Consider the following 25,089-nt stretch of genomic DNA (forward strand, 5'->3'; position numbering starts at 1 on the left):
AGGTTCATACACGTTTGCTTTTCGGGTTGATAGATAGTGATCAGAATTGGGAGCTCTGTCTGATTTTCCCTCTCCTCAGTGCAGGAATGCTGAAGCCGGCTGCAGTGCTCCTACAGCCAACACAGTTAAAATCAGCTGATGGCACAGAGCCAGGGATCAACCTTGGGACAAAAACAGAAAAATGCTGGAAACACTGAACAGGTCAAGCAGCATCTTTGGAAAAAGGAAAATAAAGTTAATGTTTCAGGTATATAACTCTTTGTCTGAAGAAGGTTTAGATCCCTGAAACATGAACATTTTTTTAACCTTTTTCCACAGATGCTGCCTGACCTGCTCAGCGTTTCCAGCATTTTTCTATTTTTGTTTATATTTCCAGCATCTGCAGTATTTTTTTAATATATATATATATATATATCAAACCTGGGACCTTCCTGGTGTTTGGTTCAGTGCCCCATCACAATGTGCATTCACGCACAAAGCCATTAGCGACTTGAAGTGACTATTAATGTTATCATTCCAACGCTGAGTGTGCTTGTACCAAGTTCCTCCCCCTCTGGTGGTGTTAGTTTTAAGCAGGTTAATGCTTCCATTAAAATGGCAGAAAAAGGATTTTCATATGAGCGCATTATGCTTTCATACGATAACACGGCCAATAGCAATTTCCAAATTTTGGGGAGATCTCTATCCATATTTAATGGGAATATATTCCACTCAATCGGAAATGATTTATACTAGAAATCACCTGTTGTGCACAGCCACAGCCCAACATTGCTCCACAGCAAACACAAAATGGAAGATATCCATTAGAAATAAATAATAATCCCATCATAGCATCAATACAGATAAGGCTTAACCACTTTCTCAATGAAGAACAAAGCTTTAAAGATAAATCACTTTTTGTTCGATAATCTCAGTGGTATTTTAATTTTCTGTGAAAGTTTCCTTTGCATCAGCAAGGCTCGAAGTTGGGTTCACCTGCAGAAATTGATTTGGTTTTGTTGTATGTCGATGTTGAACTGGATATCCAATTTAACCAAGCCCTTCCACTATTAATAAAAACAGAAAATGCTGGAAACACTCAGCAGATCAGGCAGTATCTGTGGAGGGAGAGAGAGAGTTAATGTTTCAGGTTGATGACCTTTCATCGGTTCCCCAGTTCTGATGAAAGGTCACCGACTGGAATTGTAAACTCTGTTTCTTTCTCCACAGATGCTACATCACCTTTCCGGCATTTTCTGTTTTTATTTCAGATTTCCAGCAATATTTTGCTTTTGCCTTACCCTATTAATGATTTTCAGTGCACTGTGTTCATTGGATTTATTTTTTCAGAGACTATATTAAGTTTAAAAATCCATGGTGGTCGATTTTAAAACTCCTCACCTGGCGGAAACCAGAAGAGGGGGCAGTTAAAATGGAGCTGGGGACTTACCCACTCCTTGCCTGACCCAATCTGAATTTTAAATTGCAGACAACAAAGACACCTGCCCGAAATTGGCAGAGTCCTCTTTAAATATGCAGATCAAGCTCTGATTACGTCATCGGGACCCAATGTTCTTTATTAACCTGAGACCTGATCAGAGGAGCAGTGGTGGCTTCCCTGCCAGGCCAAACCTGCCAGGAACAGCAGCCAGGGCCAGAAGAGGTAAGTTTTTAATTTTCTTTTTGGTTCCTTGTGGGCCGGGAGGAGCAGGAGTGCTCCTTCGGGTCCTCAAGGAAACCTTGGGCCTCCCCTGCCCTGGGTTTCCTCCCCTTGCCTGCCCGGAATTCCTCTTCCAGAGCAATTAACTTGCGCCTGGGCCCGTTCCCCTGGGCCCCTGGCAGTGACCTCTAGCCACACAATTTTAACAGTAGGGCAGCCGCTTCCCACCAATTTTCCAGCCGTTTTAGTCGGCAATTTGGTTAGCGGCATGTTAATGAGCCCTGGCCATTCAAATTACTGCTACTGCTCCCGGACAGGCATGCTGCTCGTTTTGCCACGCTCCCATCCAGGAGTTAAAATCAAGCTCCATATCTCTAGCACTCTGAGTGGACAAATACACAAGTACGTTAATGATAAGTTTTGAGTCACAGCGGTAGATCTTGACTTTGTGCAATAGTGTAAAATGGGGCGATAGCGAGTTGGCAGCCTGTTTTACATCTCTCTCGATTTTTATTTCCATTGACTTTCATCCTATAAAGTACTAGGTCATGTTTGATCTGTGCAATCTCATGACAGTCTCAATCACAGGATTATCATGCTTCAGTTCTCTAATCCCACAAACTATGAATGAGAAATAATGAATTGCTCTGTTGCTCAGTGTTGAGAGTAAAGGAGGCAGAACTGCGAATTAAGTGAGGTGACTTGTCAAGTCTTTTTTTGCATATGTGAATTGTGGAACTATTGTGATTTTATGTGAGGCTAATTTGCTGTGATTAGAAGGTGGATTTATTTTGTTACTTTCTTTCTGATAACAGAAAAATTGGTCTAAATGTTGCTTTTCAGCATTGTGGTAAGACCTCTACAAATTTCTCAGACATAAAAAGGCATAGTAATTTTTGATTTTTTTTCTCTTCAAAGATGACAAATCCACTGATATGCAAGGTGAAAGATATCCCTGATCTTTGAGGTAGTTTTGCACAAAACACAATAACGTATTTTTAAAATGCAATGTGATGAAACATTCATCAATCTCGAAAAGAAATCACTGAAAATCTATTTACTGCACAGGCAATCTTGCGCACTGCAGAAACCACAGAAAATTAGGGGGGAAAATGAAATCCTGAAGCATAAAAACAACATGGGGTTGATAGATATGGAAAAATAATGAATTTAAAGGATACAATTAATCAGAGAATCATGAAAAACTTACAATTTTGATGTAACAAATGAAGTGTGTGATACTGAACTTAATATAAAATGTGATTAGCAAAATTCTTTAAAGATGTGAGAGTTTCTGAGATACAAACAACACTACACGAGGAAACAATGTAAGTAGATTGAAAAGCCTTGTCTTACAATCTCTTTTTTCCCGATTGTGAGTCTGTCTCATCTCATGAGCACAAAATGTCATAAAAAAGGCACCATAATAACAAGTATTTCTGCTACTGTCAATGACTCAATGCCCTTCATTGCAACCATACGGGCATCATTTTATTTGATGGTTGGCCTGTAGTAACAGAGACACCTTCTGTTTCCGTAACACAAATGAGCTAATGCTTGATGTTGCTCAAGACTGGCTCTGTAGTGATACACACCTCCAGGAAAATTGAATACAACATTAAAAATACTGGTACCTTTGATACCCTTTCGTAATGCAACATCACTGCTTTTGATCATTATAAAAGCAAACTGTGTTTTCAGAATATCATCTACATGTAGCAAGAATCTGCTTTTGAAATGCAAAATGTCAATAATAAACATAAAAAGGATCCATTTTCATGTCAGCAGAATCATATGTTCCCATCAATGAGAAAATCTGACTTTTTAAAGAATTTCACTTAGAAATGCCACCCAGTATTTGGACCATTCTCTTGATGAATTAATATCAAATGTACACTATGGACTGCAGCTCTAATATTAGTGGGAGGATTTTAACTGGTTTTCGGGTGGGGCAGACAACATACCTGTTCGACACCATCAGTGTGAGACCCTTTAAGGATTTTAACTAGTGGGCCTTATTAGCATTTGATTGGCTGGCAGCCCACCCATTCCCGTCAGTGGATATTTAAAGTGTGAGTGCATCACTTAAAGGGAGGCTGCGTTCACATCAGTGAAATTTATCTGTGGCTTTGCTGGAAGTTGCTCCATATTGATGATGAGTTGGAAGCAGGGCCTCCAGGTTCTTAAACACATCTGTGGAGGTCCTTGTTGAGGAGGTTTGGGCATGGAGGGACGTCCTGTTTCCATCTGATGCAAAAAAGCTGCCAAAACATGATCTTACAGCAGGCCTGGAGAGAGGTGGCAGAGGTCGTGAACTCTCAGATCATCATCCCCAGGACCTGTATTCAATACAGGAAACGCTTTAATGACCTGACCAGACCAGTAAGGATGTGTACAGGTCTTCTTATCTCCATTTCTCTGCATTACACCTGGCAATAGCACTTCCCCCCCACCTCTAGCACTCCAAACACTTCCCTCCCCTGCACCACACCCTTCTCCACCAATCACAAGGAGACACTCTACCACCTCCCTTTCTCATTCCAATCACACACACACCTGTTGCTTGCTACCTTCACAATCGGCACTAACAGCATTCCATTCTCACCTGGTAGTAAAGGTCAAACAATGATCTCTGCTGATGACTGCTTTCTCACTTCACAGTCCAGCCACTTTCTTTTCATTGAACAACCCCCCCTCTGCCCCGATCCTGCTTGCAACTTGCTTCTACTCCTTCACAGCATACACAGTGTATGCACACCCTTTTTCACACAGCCACTCACTCACTAACTCCTTCTCTTTCTGCAGCACAAAATCTCTCATAGGAGAGCAAGACTGGGGGAGGACCAGCGAACATCCAGACCCTTGCACAGATGGATCAGGCAGTCCTGGAAATCATAGGGCTATCCAGAGCAGAGAGCACTGGAGATGGTGAGGCTAAGGTTGACAAAGGGCAGTGTGTCTGCCTATTACTTGTACCCTTCCATTGACCTCAAGGGATCACACATTCAAGCAGCTTGACAACCTACTGCTGCATAGTGAAACTTATTATCAGCTACCGTCCAGTCTGTCAGTGCTGTGCTAACTCTTGTCCCTTTCTTCCTTCTCAGTGGAAGAGGATTCGGAGGAGGACAATTCTCCAGAAGAAACATCATCACGCAATGCATCCCTCCCAAGCAGCAGCACAGGTGGGTTAGAGAGCGAAATAAATGAGTCTGCGCTTGGTGAAGCACCAGCATGAATGAACAGGAGCATGGAGTAGTGGAAAGGACAGCCCAGGAGATGGCTCGACTGTAGACTGCAACACCTTGGCTGCTGCCAGGTCAGTCTGGCTCAGCTGGCTTTCTGGCGAACGTTGGTTAAGTGAGTGGTAAAGGAGCAGACATGCTGTCTTCCTGAAAGAGGGCAACAGGACACTGCTCGCCAAAGGGCAAACTCAGATAGTGGCTCTGCTGAGGAGGACAGAGATGCTGAGTTAGGGAACCAGCCATCAAAAGAGAGCTCCTTTTAGCAAAGATGCAATTATATAATGTATTGAAAAGCCTGCTGAGGAGTTGCTATACCATGTCTGATAGTTTGGAGGAGTCCACTACCAGTTTGTGTGGCATTCTCTGCAGTAGTTACCTCTATGGATGCTGCAGCTGGGCCCTCACACCAGGAGGCTGTATCACCAGCCTTTGCAGCTTTGTTGGGAACTCAAACTGTTGCCATTCAGACTCTGAGCTCGTCTGCACCACCTTGGATGGGCTGTTGGACCACATGGAAAGGGGCTTTAAAGACATCTCTGATCTCCTGAAGTCGACTCTCTCGTAGATCAGTGGGTGTGATGAGCCGTGGCCCTGTGGGAGTGGCAATTGCACAATGGGAGTTAACATGTTGCTCTCCTTTAGGATGACAGCATGTCTGCTCCTTTGCCACTCCCTCAACCAACGTTTGCAAGGGTGCCAGAAAGCCAGCTGAGCTAGACTGCCTTGGCAGCAGCCAAGGTGTTGCAGTCTACAGTCATGTGCCCTAAGACACCTCAGAGGCTGCTGACCACGAGCATTTCAAAGGTCCTCACTTGAGTAAAGCTACTGGGGGAGCACCTCATAGGAGTAGTAGAGGTGGGAAAAAAATTGAAGAAAGGCTCTGTGGGTGACAACTGATGTTAAAGCTATTATTGTTTTAGCCTTTAAAAAATTCACCTTTCCTAATTTTACACTTTTGTCTGCAGTGGAGTTTCATAGCAATGTTAGAATGGTTTCAGTGTTCTTTTTTGTAGAGTGGAAAGACAGGTAGAGGAGGTGATAAGGACCATTAATGCAGAGGGGGATTGTAGAATATTTGAGGGGGAATGAGCAGCTCAACAGAAATGCTGTACAATCAATTCATTCCTAGCATTCTGACTGCAAGGTTCCTTACCTGCGTCCGAGCCTTCCTCGTTAAATGAGGGGAGGTCCTCTTGCTGTTCATCCTCCATGTGAAATTCTCTTTAGATTGTGAAGTTGTACAATATGCAGCACACTACCACATTGTGTGCGACACTCTGCAGGTTGTACTGAAGTGAGCCCCCAGACCTAACCAGGCACTTAAACTGAGCCCAATTATATGCTCTATGAACATCCTGGTGGCCACATGCATCTGGTTGTACCTCATCTTTGCAGGTGTGCTGGAGTTATGGAAGGGTGGTCATAAGCCATGTGTGGAGGGGGTAGCTCTTGTCCCCTAGCAGCCATCCTCTAACATTCCATGATGAATGGAATAGTCGGGAGAGGTCAAATAGCGCAGCTCAGCTGCCTGGAAACCTGGCACGGATCTGTGTGATTCTGTGGTGGTGATCACTGACTAGCTGCACAGTGATGGGATGAAATCCTTTTGTGTTAATGAATGCTCCTGGCTGGTTTTCTAGTGCTCTAATGGCTACATGTGTACAGTCTATAACCCCCTGTACACGAGGGAAGCCAGCTACTGCAGCAAATCCCAGAGCCCTTTCCTTTTGACCGGTGTCCATTGGCAAAGAGAGCATTGGTGAATTGTCTGATGCATTCATGAACTGCAAGCTGAGGATGCAAGAAATGTCTCCTGGACTAGCCTGGAAAGAGCCTGAGGCAATGAAGTTAAGAATGGTGGTGAATTTCACTGCCACATGCAAAGCATAGTCTCATGGGCCAGCAGGAAGAAGGTCTTCTTACAGGAGATTGCAGAGGTGTGCGACAGTCTGTCTGGAGATGTGTAGCCTCTTCATGGACTGCTCCTCAGACAAATCCATCCCATGGCACCCCATGGCTGGATAAGGTCTTCTTCGAGTAGCTCCTTTCTCATGTTGCCTCCCAACAGGCCAAACTGCTGCTCCTTGTGGTGGGGCAGTCTGATGCTGCTGTTGCTTCTGTTGCTCCTTTTCCTTCTCTTTTTTTCAACCAAATTAAAGTTCCACCAGGAATGAAACTCATGCTTACTGAGAGTGTGGAAAAAGAAAAAATGTAGAAAAAAACTTTCCAGGGGAAATCCAAAAAATGCAATAGGAAACAAATACCTATGATCTAGGTGCTTAAATTACCTTTGGAAAACAATTCTACTAATTTTTACTCGGTGGGGGGGCTCAATCCTCTGCAGGACTTCTGTTTTTGCATGTGAATATTGCATCAGGGTCCTACTGACATCATAAGATTATGATTTGCATGTATTCATGAAGCCTCCACCAGCACCTGGCGGGCAACCCGGACGCCTAAAAGAACTGTACAGTTAAGATGGCGGCAGGCGGGAATCAAGGAATGGGGCAGTAAGTCTCCCGATGTGATTTTAACTCCGCTATCACTCCATTTTTGGAATGCAGGAGGAGGTAAAATTGCCCCTTAAGTTCATAGTATCATAGGAGGTACAGCATAGGAGGAGGCCATTCGGCCCATTGTGCCTGTGTCAGCTCTTTGAAAAAGCTATCCAATTAGTCCCATTTCCTTGCTCTTTCCCCATAGCTCTGTAATTTTCTTCTCTTCAAGTATTTATCCAATTCCACTTTGAAAGTTACTACTGAATCTGTCTATGTCCCTTTGTTACTATCCTCCAAATTGTTTACTACATTTCTTAGTTTTGTGTCATCTGCAAACTTTGAAATTATACCCCCTATACCCAAGGTCATTAATATATATCAAAAAGAGCAGTAGTCATCATACTGACCCCTAAGGAACACCATTCTATACTTCCCTCCAGTGTGAAAAACAACCGTTCACCACTACTCTCTCCTATCTGTCCCTTCGCCAATTTTGTATCTATGCTGCCAATGTTCCTTTAATCCTATGGGCTTAAATTTCGAACAAGTTGGCAAGTTGTGGAGTCATGCAAGCTAAGTACAGGAATATTATAAACAATGGAAAATAAATCATAGATTTTTGCAGTGCTGGGGAACCAGTAAGTTTGCTTTAGTACACCATAAATTGGTATTACCAGATTATTACCTAGCAGCAGGAAGTTCTGAAACTAGTATTTGTGCTAAGTGGGGAGGAGAAGGGGAGACATCCTTATGCTGGGCCCCTTGATAGTCCTCCAATGCAATGGACCAAAGATAATTCTTATTCTTAGAATCATAGAAACATAGAATGGTTACAGCACAGAAAGAGGCCATTCATCCCATCGAGCCTGTGCCAGCTCTTTGTAAGAACAATCCAGTTAGTCCCATTCACTGGCTCTTTCCCCGTAACCCTGCAAATTTTTTCCCTTCAAGTATTTATCCAATTCCTTTTTGAAAGCCACAACTGAATCTGCTTCCACCACCCTTTCAGGTAGCGCATTCCAGATCATAACTACTCGCTACGTAAAAATGCTTTTCCTCATGTCGCCTTTGGTTCTTTTGCCAATCATCTTAAATCTGTGTCCTCTAGTTACCGACCTTTCCGCCAATGGGAACAGTTTCTCTTTATTTACTTTATCTAAACCCTTCATGATTTTGAACACCTCTATCAAATCTCCTCTTAACCTTCTCTGCTCTAAGGAGAACAACCCCAACTTCTCCAGTCTATCCACGTAACTGAAGTCCCTCAACCCTAGAACCATTCTAGTAAATCTTTTCTGCACCCTCTCGAAGGCCTTCACATCCTTCCTAAAGTGCGGTGCCCAGAATTGGATACAATATTCCAGTATTTTATAAAGTGTTTTATAGTAGTTTTTAGTTGACTGCTGGTATAAGAGCACAAGAGTCAAAAATAAAAATAATTGTGTTTTAGTGGAAAAATGCATGGACAGAGTGAGATTATCCACAGAAGTCAGACTCTGTTAAACAAGAAAGACCTACTAGGTGCCGTGCTGATCCCTGTTTCCATTTCCAAACAGCTAGGAGATATTGCAACAACGGTTGAAGCAATGTATTGTCCCTTCAGCCCATATTTTCTTTCACTGAGACACTGTACTCAATTTATCCACCTGAGAGCAGTGAAAGGCTGAGGGAAATCTACTAATGTTCAAATGTGAACCTGTTTGGTCCCAAGTCCATTGCTCAACTAAGATCATCACTTAGATCATTACTTAGATCATCAATGTGTGGACTCCTATCTCCAGCATGAGAAATTATCTTGTTTTCTCCCATGTTAAAATAGATGTTCAGTATTTATCTGCTTCCAAATACTTCTTTACATCAAAAATGACTCCAATAACATTCTTGGAGAGAAGAGAATTAACATATTTATATGACATTTCTCTGTCCTTTAATTTAACAGAGCATTAATTTGTATATTTTAAATGGGTTAGTGCAGAGGAATGTCATATGAATGTATTAAGCATGTTCACTAATATATAATTTCTTTATATTTCTGTGCAGTCATTTAGCTTGCATATAATAGACTAAAAATCTAACTTTTGCAGAGCAAGCCTACCGTGGGCGCAGCAGGTTTTAACTTTATAATTGCATTGGGGTCCTATGTATGAGAGGGAGGAGAAGAGTGAGTGAGGGAAGGAAGGAGTGGAAGAGTGAGTGAGGGAAAGGAGGGGAAAAGTGAGTGAAGGAAGGAGGGAGGGTAAGAGTGAGTGAGGGAGGGTAAGAGTGAGTGAGGGAGGGTAAGAGTGAGTGAGGGAGGGGAAGAGTGAGTGAGGGAGGGAGGGGAAGAGTGAGGGAGGGAGGGGAAGACTGAGTGAGGGAGGGAGGGGGACAGTGAGAGGGGGGGGGAACAGCGAGAGGACAGTGAGAGAGGGAGGGGGACAGTGAGAGGGAGGGGGACAGTGAGTGAACAGAGTTTGAGGGGGGGACAATGAGAGGACAGAGATTGGGGGGGGGGAGAATGAGAGGATAGAGTTTGAGAGTGGGGGGGAGAGTTCTGGTCACCACATTACTGGAAAGATGTGATTGCAATAGACAGGATACAGAGGAGATTTATGAGGATGTTATCCGCGCTGGAGAATTTTAGCTATGAGGAAAGATTGGATAGGCTGGTGTTGTTTTCTTTGGAACAGAGGAGGCTGAGGGGAGATTTAATTGAGGTATATAAAATTATGATGGGACTAGATAGAGTGGATAGGGAGGACCTATTTCCCTTAGCAAAGGGGTCAGTGACCAGGGGACATAGATTTAAAGTGATTGGAAGAAGGATTAGAGGTGGGCTGAGGAGAATTTTTTTCACCCAGAGGGTGGTGGGGGTCTGGAACTCACTGCCTGAAAGGATGGTAGAGGCAGAAACCCTCAACTCATTTAAAAAGTATTAGGATGTGCACTTGAAGTGCCGTAACCTACAGGGCTACGGACCAAGTGCTGGAAAGTGGGATTAAGCTGGATAGCTCTTTTTCAGCCGGCACGGACATGATGGGCAGAATAGCCTCCTTCTGTGCCGATACTTTCTCTGATTCTACGTATGTCATAGGACCCTTATTTGCATGCCCGTATTGAGAATCCCATTTTTTTCCAGTGGGAGCGCTGGATGGCTATTTCCCAGGCTGCTCCAGGATCGCAGTGGAAGCAAAGACGGTGGTAAGTATCATCGTCGGTATAGCACAGGAGGAGGCCATTCGGCCCATCATGCCTGTGCCGGCTCTTTGATAGAGCTATCCATTTAGTCCCATTCCTATGCTCTTTCCCCTGTAAATTTTTTCCCTTCAAGTTTTTATTCAATTCCATTTTGAAAGTTACTATTAAATCTGCTTCCACCACTCTTTCAGGCAGTGTATTCCACATTGTTACAACTCGCTGCTTAAAAAAATGTTTCCTCATGTCGCCTCTGGCTCTTTTGCCGATCACCTTAAATCTGTGTCCTCTGGTTACAGACCCTTCTGCCGCTGGAAACAGATTCTCCTTATTTACTCTATTAAAACTGTTCTGAACCTTCTCTGTTCGAAGGAGAACAACCCCAGCTTCTCCAATCTCTTCTTATAACTGAAGTCCCTCATCCCTGGTACCATTCTGGTAAATCTCTTCTGCACCCTCTCTAAGGCCTTGACAATCTTCCTAAAATATGGTGCCCAGAATTGATCACAATACTCCAGCTGATGCCTAGCCAGTTTAGCATTACTTCCTTGTTTTTGTACTCTACACCACTATTAATAAAGCCCAGGATCCCATATGCTTTTTAACAGCCTTCTTAACTTGTCCTGCCATCTTCAAAGATTACACCCAGAGGTCTCTCTGTTCCTGCGACCCCTTTAAAATTGTACCATTTAGTTTATATTACCTCTCCTCATTCTTCCTACCAAAATGTATCACTTCACACTTCTCTACATTAAATTTCATCTGCCATGCGTCTGCCCATTTCACCAGTCTGACTATGTCCTCCTTAAGTCTGTTACTATGCTCCACATTGTTTACTACATTTCCTAGTTTCGTGTCATCTGCAAACTTTAAAATTATACCCTCTATACCCAAGTCCATGTCGTTAATATATATCAAAAAGAGCAGTGGTCCTAATACTGACCCCCAAGGGAACACTACGTGTCAGTATTAGGTTTTGATAGAGTAAATAAGGAGAAACTGTTTCCAGTGGCAGAAGGGTTGGTAACCAGAGGACACAGATTTAAGGTGATCGCCAAAAGAGCCAGAGGTGTCATGAGGAAACATTTTTTTAAGCAGCGAGTTGTAACAATGTGGAATGCACTGCCTGCAAGAGTGGTGGAAGCAGATTTAGAAGATAACTTTCAAAAGTGAATTGAATAAATACTTGAATGGAAAAAAATTATACTTCCCTCCAGTCTGAAAAACAACCGTTCACCACTACTCTCTGCTTTCTGTTCCTTAGCCATTTTTCTATCCACACTGACACTGTCCCTTTAATCCCATGGGCTTTAATTTTGCTAAAACGTCTATTATGTGGTACTTATTGATTTCGATCTCGCTACTGCCCTGTTCCTGCCAAAAAATGGAGCAATAGAGAGGCCAAATCAGCCCCGCACATTATTCATGCAGAGGGCAGAAGATACCAAGCAGAGGCAGAAACCATGCTTGTTTTTTTATTCCCTTCTCCCCAACCCAGAGATAGAGAAGGCAACAGATAATGGACTGGAAGATTACTCACAGACGCCAGTCTCCATTAGGCAAGAAATGCCTACTGAGTGCGGTGTTGATTATTTTTGGCTGTTGTGTTCTTAAACCAGAAATCAACTGAGAACTGCCATTAGAATAAGAGCCATTTTGAGTCCACTGCATTGGAGAAAGATTAAGAGGTCCAGTACAAAGACAACCCTCCACCTCCTTTGTATAAATACTAGCTTCATCATTTCTGAGGTGATAATCCCCTGTAATAATGCTAATTTATGTTATGCTGGAGTAATCTCTCCAGTTACCCAGAAACCAGCCAAAAATACATAACCACTGTAAAAGTGCTGCCCATACTTAATTTGTGACTTATTTTTCATTAACAGCCCAGAATAAGGCAGCTGAGTCAGTCCAAATCAGGGATCAAGTCAGGACTTTCCTGATTTTTATGATCAGTACCCCATCACTAAGCAATGGGGGTGACAAATCATAGCTTTTAATCATTGAACTGTTACCTGTATAGATACACTGTTTCATTTAATATGTAGTAATAGTGTAAATGCTAATAATACTTTTTTTGCACTGTACAGGAAATTTATTTTGTATTTGTGTCTGTCATGTCAATTCCTGATATTTTAATATCAGTATCAATGTACAAGAATGCTGTGTGAGACAACATTTTGGAGTTCCAATATGTTGCACCTTGGGGCAGGAGGGGATCGCCTTGTAAACCACACGGTAAGTTCCTGATCTCAACCCAACTATCATGGGGAAGCCAGTTGTTTCCTCAGATGAAGGGAAATAGAGCTAGGCGAAGAGTCAGGCTCATTCACCCTCACACATCATTTAAAATAGCATAGGCAAAAGCCTGAGATCAAGGCACCTTCCTGCTCTCTGTTGGGATGCTGCGTGGTACAGAGAGATCATGGAGGGAAAAAAGAGAAACATTAAGGGGGTAATTTAAACCCCCAAGAGCAGGTGGGTTGGGGGCGGGTGGGAGGTTAAAATAACAGCTTTTTGGAGTGGGACCGCGCCTGACTCCAACGCGCCCACTTCCGGGTTTAACCCAGGCATGTTAGGATTTGCGTGCACAATAGACACCTGGAAGTCCCGCCCGCACTTAAAGCCGGTCGGCCGATACTTAAAAGGGCAAAGTACCTCATTCAAATAGTTGAGGTACTTAATTCTTTGTGTATTGAAAAACTTAAATGAATTTAACCTTACCTGTTCGGGTTGCCCATTGCTTCCGATTCACGTCAGGTGAAACCAGGCGGGAAGAGCTGGATCCATGAGGTGAGTGTCTTTATTGCACAGCTTGTGGGCCCGGAGGAGCAGGAGTGCTTCATCCAGGACCAACAAGCTCACCTCGCCGACAGGACCCCCGCGATCGGCTGACCCACCTCCCCACTCTGATGCTGGAACCCCCCTCCCCACCAATGTCGATGCTGGATGGACCCCAATGTTTATCCATGTCCCCCCACCTCCCCCACTCCGATTTGTTCCAGGACCCACGATCTGTCCCTCCCTCCCGGCCCCTCTCTGATTCACGGCTCCTTTCCCTTTCAACAGGCAGCCAGTCTATCAATCTGGCTGCCTGGCACGTGGGAAACCTGGAAGCTCAAATACTCACCTTCAATTGAGTTCCGATCGCAGATTGCGATGCACTCATTTGGCTTCCGGGTTCCCCACGCGAATATCTGTAGATGCCCTAACTGTCTTAAAAATCAATGTTCAGCCAAAACCAGGTGTGAACAAGCCATGCCTCCTCAAATTTGCATACACTCAGGATTTCCAAGTAATACACAAACACAAAAATTGGCATTATCAGGATCTGTAGCCGTACCAACCCATTAATCTCGATGATCAGCCTGCCGCCAATTTGAAAGGAGTCTACTGCTTGACGGCAGAAGTGCCTGCCTGTTTCAAATGATAGGCCCCTTTGAATATGCGAATTGGGGTCCAGTGAGGTACATAGGACCCCGACTTCCATTTTAGGAGAGAACTAATTGGAGTGTGTACTGTGTAATCGCCAATCAGTTCCATAGGCGATAGTGGAGAAAATGCCCAGCAAAAGCAAGTTGCAAATTATTTTTGTGGGACAAGGAGGAGAAGGAGGTGCCACAAAAACAATCTGGCCAACTGCTATCCTGGGGCCGCCTCCCCTCCCCTGCAATCGCGACCCCCCTCCCCTGTAATGATCTTTCTGCCAGCCAGGGTGACTCCAGCCTTAATCTGATGAGCTGCATTGGGACACCTGTTTGGCTCCCCACAGTTCCCCGGTCTGATGTATATGGCACTAGGGACTGAAAATCGGTCAAAGCCCACCGGTGAGCTCTGCCGCTGAGCTGCCTAAAACTCAAAATCAACCTCTTTAACACTAATGGCTTCTTTCTTGGCTTCTCACTGATGGCTTCAATTCCCATTTTCTTAAAAATGCTGTCCCTGATTTTAACTCCCCTCGCTTGGTGGCAACTGGGCGGGGGGGGGGGGGGGGGGGGGCAGTTAAAATGTGGACAGACCCCTCTGATCCTGCTGCCTTCCTGCCATGTCCCGACCTTAATCTGCTCTTTTGAGCAGGCAAACTATTATACGTGGGAGTAACACCCACAGCAAGGAAGTGGGGTCCTTCTTTAAATATGCAGATCGGGTCTCAATGATGTAATCGGCACCCAACTGCAATTTGGGTCAGAGGTCTGAGCGGGTGAGCCCCATCAGGCCAGACCTGCCGGAAGCCAGATTGTGTGCCATAAGAGGCCCAGCAGGTAATTTTGAAAAATGTTATATTAGGTTTCCTTATGGATCTCCCTTGCCCGAGCTTAAAGAAGGAATATATGATGTGAGTTCGGCACTTTCCTGGGTCCCTGATTGTCAACACTAATTTCTACTGATTTACATCCATTTGTGTCTATTTTTATGTTTGGGCACACGCTAATGAGATTGGCACAAAATTTGAGCATAATTTGACATAAAATGAATATATGCGGAGAATGAACGCTGGAATAGACGTTTTTTCTGATGTAACCTCTGGGTTGCGTCCCCGCAGGAAATTCCAGGCCCTGGAACCTAACGTTTTCATTAGTATTGATTTGGAGGTATTAGACGTGCCTGAATTGACTTGTTTGCTTTATCCTGTGGTTATGATTATAATGTTACATTTCAATTTTAGTGTTCTGCATAATAGATAGTCTTAGTGATATGTCTGCATCAGCTATTAAGCATCTACTGTTGAACTACTAACCTCAGAAGAAAACTTAACCTAATTAGGGGCTTTCTAAGGCTGATAGCTATTAAGTAGCTGGTATGACATGCAGGCCCTTATTGTTAAGTGCTACAGGATCCTGCATTCTCAGCAATTCTCTGCAGTTGAATATTTTACACATTTTTCATCATTAGAGTCTCTTAACATAAAAGTATCATATTCATATGCTAAGTGACTTTATTGTAATATCAGCAATATTTGTTAGTGTGAAAGGAGCAGAGTGGACAAAGTAAGGACAGGTCTAGCGGAAAGCATCTAATTCTATGTGATGGCTCCTGCAGAGTCAGTGAAGGGCGCATGCTAATAAGAAAACTGCAGAAAAGCAGTAATGACGACAAGGCTGCTGAAAACAGCAAGCTCAGCAGATACACTGCGGCTAATAGAACCATTACTAGCACATGTCAGGCTATGAAAAATACCATGGGACATATGCATTATAGTCAGGGGGGGAAAAAATCTATTAGATGTGTATGGCACTGCAGGAAAGTGCTTGCTGGTTAAATTAGACTATTGGATGAAGATAAGGCTACTGCACTCCAGCTTTCTACAACTTCATTTATTTTATAAACTATAAAGTCCATTAAAAAATAGGTTGCATCCAAAACCAGAATATACACATTCAACAATAACACTTGAAAGGAATAAATGAATATATGCCAAGTAATCAGTTTTTTTCAAATTAGATAACAATAACTTTTATAGATTTACTGCAACAATGCAGAAATATTCCTCCAGACTTTAGAGGTATAATTCCATTTTCTTCCAGTAGCAGTATAATGAAGTTAGATTTATGTGATCAAATAGTCATTCACCATAAAATATTCTATATATGAAGTTAACAGCAGTGAAATAAAATTTTATTTCATGATATCTTGGTGCCATTAATCACACATATACTCAGGGTACATTCTCAACAGGAATAGCACACCCTTTTTAATAATAAGTGTGGGCCACTAGAAAACCTATTTTTTCCTATTAAGTTATTTGTACATTCTCCATCACACTTCCTTCAGGTCACTCTGTGACTTGCAACATTCCAGACATATGTGGGCAGGCAGGTTATATACTTCCAGGACACTGCCAATTGTGTTCTGTAACAAGATGCTAGAACATATACAAGAGCAGCCTGGGAGGACATGCCCTGAATGTTCCTCTCTATCTGTGGGAGTGTACTGGCCCTCCTTTCAGTGACTTCCCTCATAGCATGTTTGAGATCAAAGAAGTAGGATCTGGGGAAATTACTGTGATATTAGAACATCAATGAATTGTGCCACAGAGTCACCTTTAAATTTATTTTTACCTCATCGCTTTTTTAAAAAAAATGAAGGACTTCAAACCGCACAGAATAGAGAATGATGGGGAGGTTAAGATTAGATCAGAAAATGGATCAACAAAGCTAAAGATTTCAAAAACTTCATATGAGTCATGCGATTGAGTTGCGGACAAAGACTACACTTGTATCTGTAACCTTGTCAATTATATTCATTCATAATGAAAACTTTCTAAATATGAGAAAGTAAAGTGTGAAGATTAGTGGCAGTAATTGGGATGGGGAGTGGGACCAGCAGGGATGGAGGCTAGTGGAAGGGCATTGAAGGGGAGTAAAGGAAAATGGTGATGGTAGTCTGGGGAAGAGCTTGTAGAGGTGCTGGTCTTGAGGGGAAGAGAATTGTAATACTGGTGGCCTTGAGAGAGTGAAAGGTAATAGTAATTGTCTGGGCAGGCTTTTGGAGTTAAAGACTAATGGTTGGAATTTGAGGAGTGAAGAATACTACTGTTGATTTGAGGAAAAAGGTGAGGTAAAGGCCAATATGTGGGAGACATGGACAGTGGTGAAGGACAGTCGTGGAGATCTGGGAAAGGGGGAAGTAATAATAAAAATTCAATTGTTTCTATTATTGTTGCTACGGTAAAGGTCAAGCACACCACCTATACCAAAACTTGACATCATTATCAAACATTTTAAACACTGACAAAAACAGTGGTGGTTCATTACAAGTTGACCAAGCACAGTATTTTATCAATAAATTTTTGGAATGGACTCCTCCTATTTTAACAACTGCAGCCTCTCTAATTTCTGCATGCATGAAATATTCCAGCTATGTTAATACATTAGGAAGTAGAAATTAGTCATTGTTACTCCCATTTTCCAGAAGGAAAACAGGTGCAAAAAAAAACAATTTCACAGGGTTATATCCTGCGCCCCCACGGATGCCTGATAAATGTCCAACGCCTTAATGGCCTCGGACGATTTTCAGGCGTCCGGGGCAGCTGCCTAAAACAGGTCTTAGGCTCCTTGCATATGCTAATGAGGCATCTAACGGCCATTTTAGGTCCCCTCCGAGAAATTCAGCCCAATTTCTCGGAGGGGACCTAAAACGGCCATTAGACCCCTCTAGCACTTACGTGAGGGAAGAAGGTGAGCCCAGATAAATTTCTACCTCTAGTAGTTTTAACGAAAGAAAGGAAGAAGTTGCATTTACTTAGTTCCTTGTACATCCTCAGAATTTTCTAAAGTGTTTCACAGCCAATGAATTACTTTGAAATGTTATTGCTGTTGTAATGTAGGCAAACGTGGTAGCCAATTTGCTCACAAACAGCAATGAGATACATGACCAGTTAATCTTTTTTGGCAGTTTTTTGACTTTTCTATCATTACTATCAATAAACAACTGTATTTAATTTTCCTCACACTACAATGCTGGGATGAAATCAAAACAAAGTTGACCTGCCATCTCAAGATCTTTTTCATCTGCCAGTATTCTTAAGATATATTTTCATCTATTCTTTGCAAAAATATTTGCATGAATATAAAGTGATTTTCTCTGCTTTATACTTGTAAAATTGCAGAAAAAATATGCCCCCTTGCTTTGTCATTATATATTTCTGAGAAAAAAGAAAGCACTTGCATTGATATAGTGCCTTTCACAACCTCAGGATGTCGCAAAGAGCTTCACAGTCAATGAAGTACTTTTGAAGTGTAGTCACTTGTAATGTAGGGAAACACAGCAGTCAATTTGTGCACAGCAAGGTTCCACAAACATCAATGGTCAGATGATCTGCTTTAACAATGTTAGTTGAGGGATAAATGTTGGCCACGACACTAGGAGAACTCCCCTACTCTTCCCTGAAAAGTGCCATTTGATCTTTTATCCTGAGAGCACAGACGGAACCAAGGTTTATTGACTCATTCAAAAGACGGCACCTCCAACTTGGGCAACACTCCCTCTGTACTGCACTGGACTGATAGCCAAGATTATGTGCTCAAGTCTCTGGAGTGGGGCATAAATCCATAACCTTCTGACTGATAGGAATGCTACCACTGAGCCAAGGCTGACAAAAACATACAGATATCTTTGGAATTCCTACATAGAATGTAAATCTCACACACAAAGTTTTTGTGCAGGATTGACAAAATATGAATTCCAATATGGCCTGTAGATGGGTCCAATAATTATGACCCTAGCCTTAAATGCAAACTTAATTAGCTTTTAAAATAATTCAAACTTATCTACTGTGCTTTGTTAATGCTAATGTTAAACTTTACTTTACTACACTAAACTAATGTCAGATCTTCAATGGGGAATGCTAAGTACTTTTAAAGTACTTATCGCTTTAACTGTTGTCTATCAAAAAATACTCTCTTCAGAGAAATCTACAATTTAAGGACTCCTTCATGGAGTCCAAGGGACATCAATTCCTCTGTAGGTGGAGCTCCATAGATATATATATATATATATATATATTTTAATTGTATGTGTATATATATATATATACACATACAATTAAAAGTCTCAAAGAGAAGAAATATTATAAGAATTTCTGTAACTGGAATATATTTAGCGTAAGTCAGAGTTCCTCACATAAGGTATACCTGTTAATATTCAAGTCTTGGACAGACTAGAGATAGCCTCAAACATTTTTAGTATTAATAGACTGTCGGTATAGTAAATATAACAGGGGTCAATTTCTGTGACGATTGTACTCTTCATCCACTGTAAGTTAGAAGAGCTGCGGAAACGCCAGAAAAAATGGCATAAACTCCATTTCTGGGGTTCCATGGCTCTTCTGCTGAAGTTGTGTGGCGAGCGGGAAAAGCTTCGTGGAAATTCACTCCCAATGTGTCAAATAATGAAAACAATATTACGATAATTATGACTCTAATAAACATTTTCTTTAAAGTAAGAGCAAGAAAATAGTTACCGTACATATCTGCACAGCTCCACTACAATTTTTAATTGTCTTAATTTGCAGTGTCTAATATAATGCTACATGTGTTGCAACATCAACAGTAGAGATTCTTTATACCTCCTGAGAGACAGCTACACCTCTGAGTGGGGAGTGATGAAGACACAATCAAAAGGATGTATCACAATAGGTGTGCCCAAAATGGCCATGGAACATCTATAATCTTTCTAAAACTAATTTAATTATTGAAATATTTTGCAGGGAGCTTTAAAACTTGAACTGTAAACAGAATACATGCTGTCTGATTGATGGATTTTTAGCAATAAACCACTCTTGCTGCAATCCAAGAGACGATGATGAGTTATGTTGCTCTGTGTCACTCGATCATTTATTTTCCATTGTTTACTACACCCCTATTGTGCATCTTTTATTTATCGTACCCCACAGTTAGTTAAATGATATGATAAAATGCACTTAATTTTACTTAAATAACACTGAAGCACAAACATCCTGTAGCTATATCATGTGTTGTTTGCTGACACCTTACACTGTTACTGTGTTGCAAGGATTCATCACTAAAGCTTTGATTGATTATACCTGGTACCTATAGAGCAAAAGCTATTTAAGCATTACTTCAGGCCTCTGACTCTTAAAAAAAACAGTGTGAGCCCACTAAAGTAAAACCAAATCTAAAATGATATAATCTTGTAATCTCAAACAATTCTCCATTTGCATCACCACCTGCCGTTTGCAGGAATATTACTTTTTTTAATCATCAATTTATCTGCTCTTTAATTTGACAGTTAATAAGAAATGAGCAGCGTGCCATAGCACAGTAGAATCTGAACGATGCCCCAGGGCTACATACTTTATCTAATTTAGACTTTTCATCCTTTGCCATCAGTATGCAGTGGTGGTTCCAGCAGCATACCTCTCGACCATGTAGCTTTGCAGCAGACTTGTTCATCCACCTGCTCGGTAATGCAGAAGCATTAAGGCACAGGAATCAATTGCAAATCAGTTACACCTTCATGTAGTGATGAGTCATCATAAAAGACTCACTGTATGAATTACCTCAATAGATGATTGATCTGTTCTTTAAGCAATAAATGTTGGTGGCCCAGAGCCAATAAATGGTCCCTATGTGCTGGAAAAAAAGAAAATGATGGGACCTATGCCCTCGTTGATGGAGGAGCTTTACAATGAATAAAATCTAATTCTTTTGGTTATGATTATATTTTGCAGTTGTGATATTGTAAATTAACTGATGAAAGTATGCTCAAAGCATAAAAATGTCTAATGTGCTTATCAAGGTGATGAAGGAGAGATAAGAAATGGAATATTTTGCCTTTTTTTTGCATCCATTGTTAGGATCAAGCACTTTTAGGTCTGGTATAGCATGGGGTAAATGCAAGATAAAAATTCCATCTGCATTCCCTAAATAAAGTTCCATACCCACAGAGTCAAAACTTTGTCCTCCACATGTGTGATATTTCTATTCCTTACAATAATTTTCCCTGTCATCTATGAGTACTGGTACACAATTAATGACAACTTAGAGGACATTTTGTGCTGTGGACTCACATTCATTGAGACTGTTACAATTCAAATCAACATTCAAACAACAACAAGAACTTGCATTTATATAGCGCCTTTAATGTAGTAAAACAGCCCAAGGCACTTCACACAGGCATAAACAAAAATTGACACCGAGCCAAACAAGGAGACTTTACAACAGGTGGCCATATACTTGGTCAAAGAGGTAGGTTTTAAGCAGCGTCTTAAAGGAAGAGAGATGAAGAGGTTTGGGGAGAATATTCCAGAACTAAGAACTGAGACGGCTGAAAGCATGTCTACAAAAAGAGCACAAAAAGACAGTCAGGCTCATCAAGCGTGCCCCATCCAATCAACTGTGCAACAACATGAACACTGTTCACCCATCCCCTAACGAGGCTATCTCCTGGGAGAGGCAAAAAAAAAAGAAAAAAAATACAGGCAATTCTAGGAAATTGGGACATTCTTCTGTGACTCCCTAAGGCAATCAAACAAATTCAAGGAGACTGCAGTTGCCCATGCATCAAAACACATCTAAACAGCAGCTTACCCCTATAACTGGCAATGTCCTCTTCTCTCAGGAATTTAAGTTCCTTTTTAAAGGACTGCAGCGACTCCATGTTCGGCCCTTTATTCCAGAAGGTGATGAATCTCTGCAAAAGCAAATGCTTCCTGGCATCTAATCTAACTCCTTGTCTACAGATTTGATAATTATGCCTGTGACAAAAATGAAACATTTTTTCTCTTGATAAAGCTAGATAGTGGTCCATTTAATTCAATCACAATACTTAAGCATTTATCCTTTAGCTGACAATGATGACACATGTAATTCTTACTTGCTCCAGACGTGATGCTGTAACCTCTGTCAGCCTGTTATAACAATTCCAGCTAAAAGACACACCAGTCCTGAATTTCCGCGTGGGTTGTCCCAATTCCCACCATAACTTTGGCGGGAGATCGGTGGAACCTCCAGAGAAATGGACTAAACAGCTAAGTCTACAGATGAAGATGACTTCAGCAGTTCTTATTAACTGTCAAACTCAAATTTCTTTCCTTTGTTAAATAATACAACTACATGAGCCATTCTCCAATTATGGGAACCAACCTGGACCTCAATGAACTTTTGAATATATGACTCGTTGGTTCACATACTATTTCCCTGAGCACTCTGGGATAAATTACTTTGGGTCCTGCACTATCAATCGTAAACACATTAATCTTAGCTAATACTATTTCTGCAGGTACTTCTAATGAAGCAATTTAGCTGCTCGCCTATCCTGTAATACTGGGACTGTGGCAATATCTTCAGAAGTGAAACTGATGCAATGTATTGATTTAGCTTATCAGCCAGATCCTTATCTTCGTACATAATCCGCCTGACAAAATCCCTCAAAGGACTGATTGGGTTCTTGATTGATACCTGGCTTCTAACATAACTGAAAACAGCCTTGCCATCACTCCTGCAATTGTCTACTATTCTTTTTTCTAATACTATCTTAACATTCCTAATACTGGATGTAGTTATCTTCAGCTTTTTTTTTCTACTTGTTCTTACTTTCCTGATAATTGAACCTTTTATACAACGTGAAATATAATTTTTAGGTTAATTTCTCTCTAGATTTCCCTATTTAGCTATTTAGGCTTCACTTTGTCTTGAACCCTCTCTTCTTTCCCCTTAGGATAAAACAAGGCTTCCGTGTCCTTCAGCATTTTCCTTCTGTATTGCAGTTATTTGTACCCAACAATAAACCCCATTGCACGTTCTCCAAATCGTCCTCTTACGTGAAAATTTAGCTGTCCTGAAATTAACTTCTAACGTTAAATTATCAGTAGTATTAATTCACCTCAGCAGCTGAAATCTGACAATACAATGATCACTATGGGGGTGTTTTTCAACTGATAGTCATCCGCTTCTCACCTGAATGGGCGGCGGGCAGCTGGAAGATGGGGCGGGGGGTGCATTTCGGTCACCCCATTGAGGCCCGGGGCCTGCCTGACGCATTTTTGAAGCAGACATGTAAAATGTTAAAATGTGCATCCCTTTGAGTTTTATTTATAAGAAAATTAATATTTTGTAAAATGGATGTTATCAGCATCAGTCCGGAAAGCATCTGAGGAAAATTACATCCATGTAGTGATTCTGAGTAGAACTTTCAACTTCAGCGTGGGCATAACACTGGTGGTATCAGATCGGCCACCCATTATACACCCCGCCTGATTTTATTTTCTATTGACTTCAATGGAAAGAAAAATTGGATGAGATTTACAACAGGCGGCCGATCTGATACCACCAGTTTTATCCTTTGCCAATGTTGAATGTTACGCCTCTCTGTGACAGCAACTATATTGTGCTTGGATTCAAGGAGAGCCATAAAAAGGGAATTATATTCTTTGTTTTTAAAAGAACACATTTTTGCAGTTTATTCACAAACTACCTCCTCTGACAGGTGATCTAAGCCAATCATGTCCAACCTGCAGCCTGCAGGCCAAATCCATCCCAACTTTTCAATCTTATCTGGTTCACACAGCTTCCACCTTTTCATAATTCCCGCCAGCAGAAACAGCTGATCTGCCATCAGGATCCTGGGAATTTTTAAAGCATCACACACAGCACTGGATTCACACGTGCCTCTTGCTCTCCTCCATCAAGTGGGACCTGCTCCAGGAATGCACAACACTGCAGGTCCTGATCGAAGGAGGAGAGCCCTGCAAGGAGCAGAGGATGAATGTCAGTCCAACGCCCTCCTGCTGTGAAGACTTTGTGGAAATATTCTGCTCATAACATTGCTTGTTCTTCATCTCTCAGGGCACAGGTGCACTTTCATTCACAATTTTGCTCATCTCATTACATTTTCCTACGAAACAAAAATTCTGCAGAAAGTTAGGCAGTCCCAAATTTCATAGCTTGAACAAACTTGCAGAATGTCACACAGCACTTCTCTTGAATTATATTTTATTAAATTATTAAGACAATACTGATTTTATTCAGATCATTTCTGGGCTGTTGGTGCCAATTTTAAAAATAAATCTGCCATTTTGGAGCGATGATATCATACAGTTGGCTTGTAATGACTTGCAATAATTGCATAATGTAGTGTACTTATTTGACGTTTCTGTCCTTTGGCTGAGTATTAGTGCGCTGAACTAATATCGCTGACGTATCTCAGAAACTTTACATCAATCATATGACCCTATCTTTATCCTTTCATTGTAATTGCATCATGTGCTATAATTTACCAGACAGCTTCCATAAAGAATGGTGCAAATAATAAACCCGCACAACACAGTTAGAAATGTAAAGAAAGACAGACTTATTTTTAACATTTAGCACAGTGAAGAAAAGATGCTACAGTTTTACATGTTTATATAATTTGGTGGCAGAAGTCCAATTTAAAATGGCATTGACATCAGGTTGGAAAGTATGCAGATTTGTGGGGAAAATGACATTATAATCAGCTGCAGCACAGATAAAAGCTTATTCCTTTTTGTTTTTTGATGGCATGTCATAATGAGTACTTTTGTGCCTTGTTGTTGTGAAACAGACAATTTTTCAGAAGTGCAAGTTGCCATTTTATGCCATGAATAAATACATATGATTTGATTTACATGCATTTCTTCTGTCATTGTGCTGCAATTATGTCTAAGGATTGGAATAAAATTAGACTTATGCGCCACTTAATGATTAAAGAGGCCATTTCTTTCTCAATAATATAATGCTTCCTGTTTTATTGTTATATTTGAAAGTATGAAAACGATTGGCAACCCATTGAGGTCAGGGGATATGAGAGACCAAATAAAGCAAAATCACTTGTAGAAAAGAGGCAGTGGTATTGCGTTCCAAAGTGACAGAAAGGCTGACATATTGGTTACATTTGGTACATCCTCCCACCACTTTTATTGCTTTTTTGAATGTCTGACTTAACTGCCAAAAACTCTTGTGATGCTGCTTTGTTTATAATCATACGGAGAGCTAACAACTTGTTTGCATCTTTCCGAGAGAAGGCTTAGACCATCAGGGCTCCTTGTCTGCTT

The 25,089-nt window shown here is 41.5% G+C and overlaps 1 protein-coding gene and 1 long non-coding RNA gene across 2 annotated transcripts in view; one reads left to right on the forward strand and one right to left on the reverse strand.

Annotated features, from left to right (window-relative positions):
- The window catches only part of pcdh7b (protocadherin 7b), a 374,437-nt gene that overhangs the window by 255,325 nt on the left and 94,023 nt on the right, over nt 1–25,089 (reverse strand). The window lies entirely within an intron of this gene.
- LOC137335257 (uncharacterized) lies at nt 1,568–10,562 on the forward strand. Its single transcript, XR_010966381.1, has 3 exons — nt 1,568–1,642; nt 4,747–4,824; nt 10,501–10,562. It is a non-coding gene; the product is annotated as an uncharacterized lncRNA (long non-coding RNA).

This window comes from Heptranchias perlo, chromosome 1 (assembly GCF_035084215.1).
Source record: "Heptranchias perlo isolate sHepPer1 chromosome 1, sHepPer1.hap1, whole genome shotgun sequence".
NCBI classification, from domain to species: Eukaryota; Metazoa; Chordata; class Chondrichthyes; order Hexanchiformes; family Hexanchidae; genus Heptranchias; species Heptranchias perlo.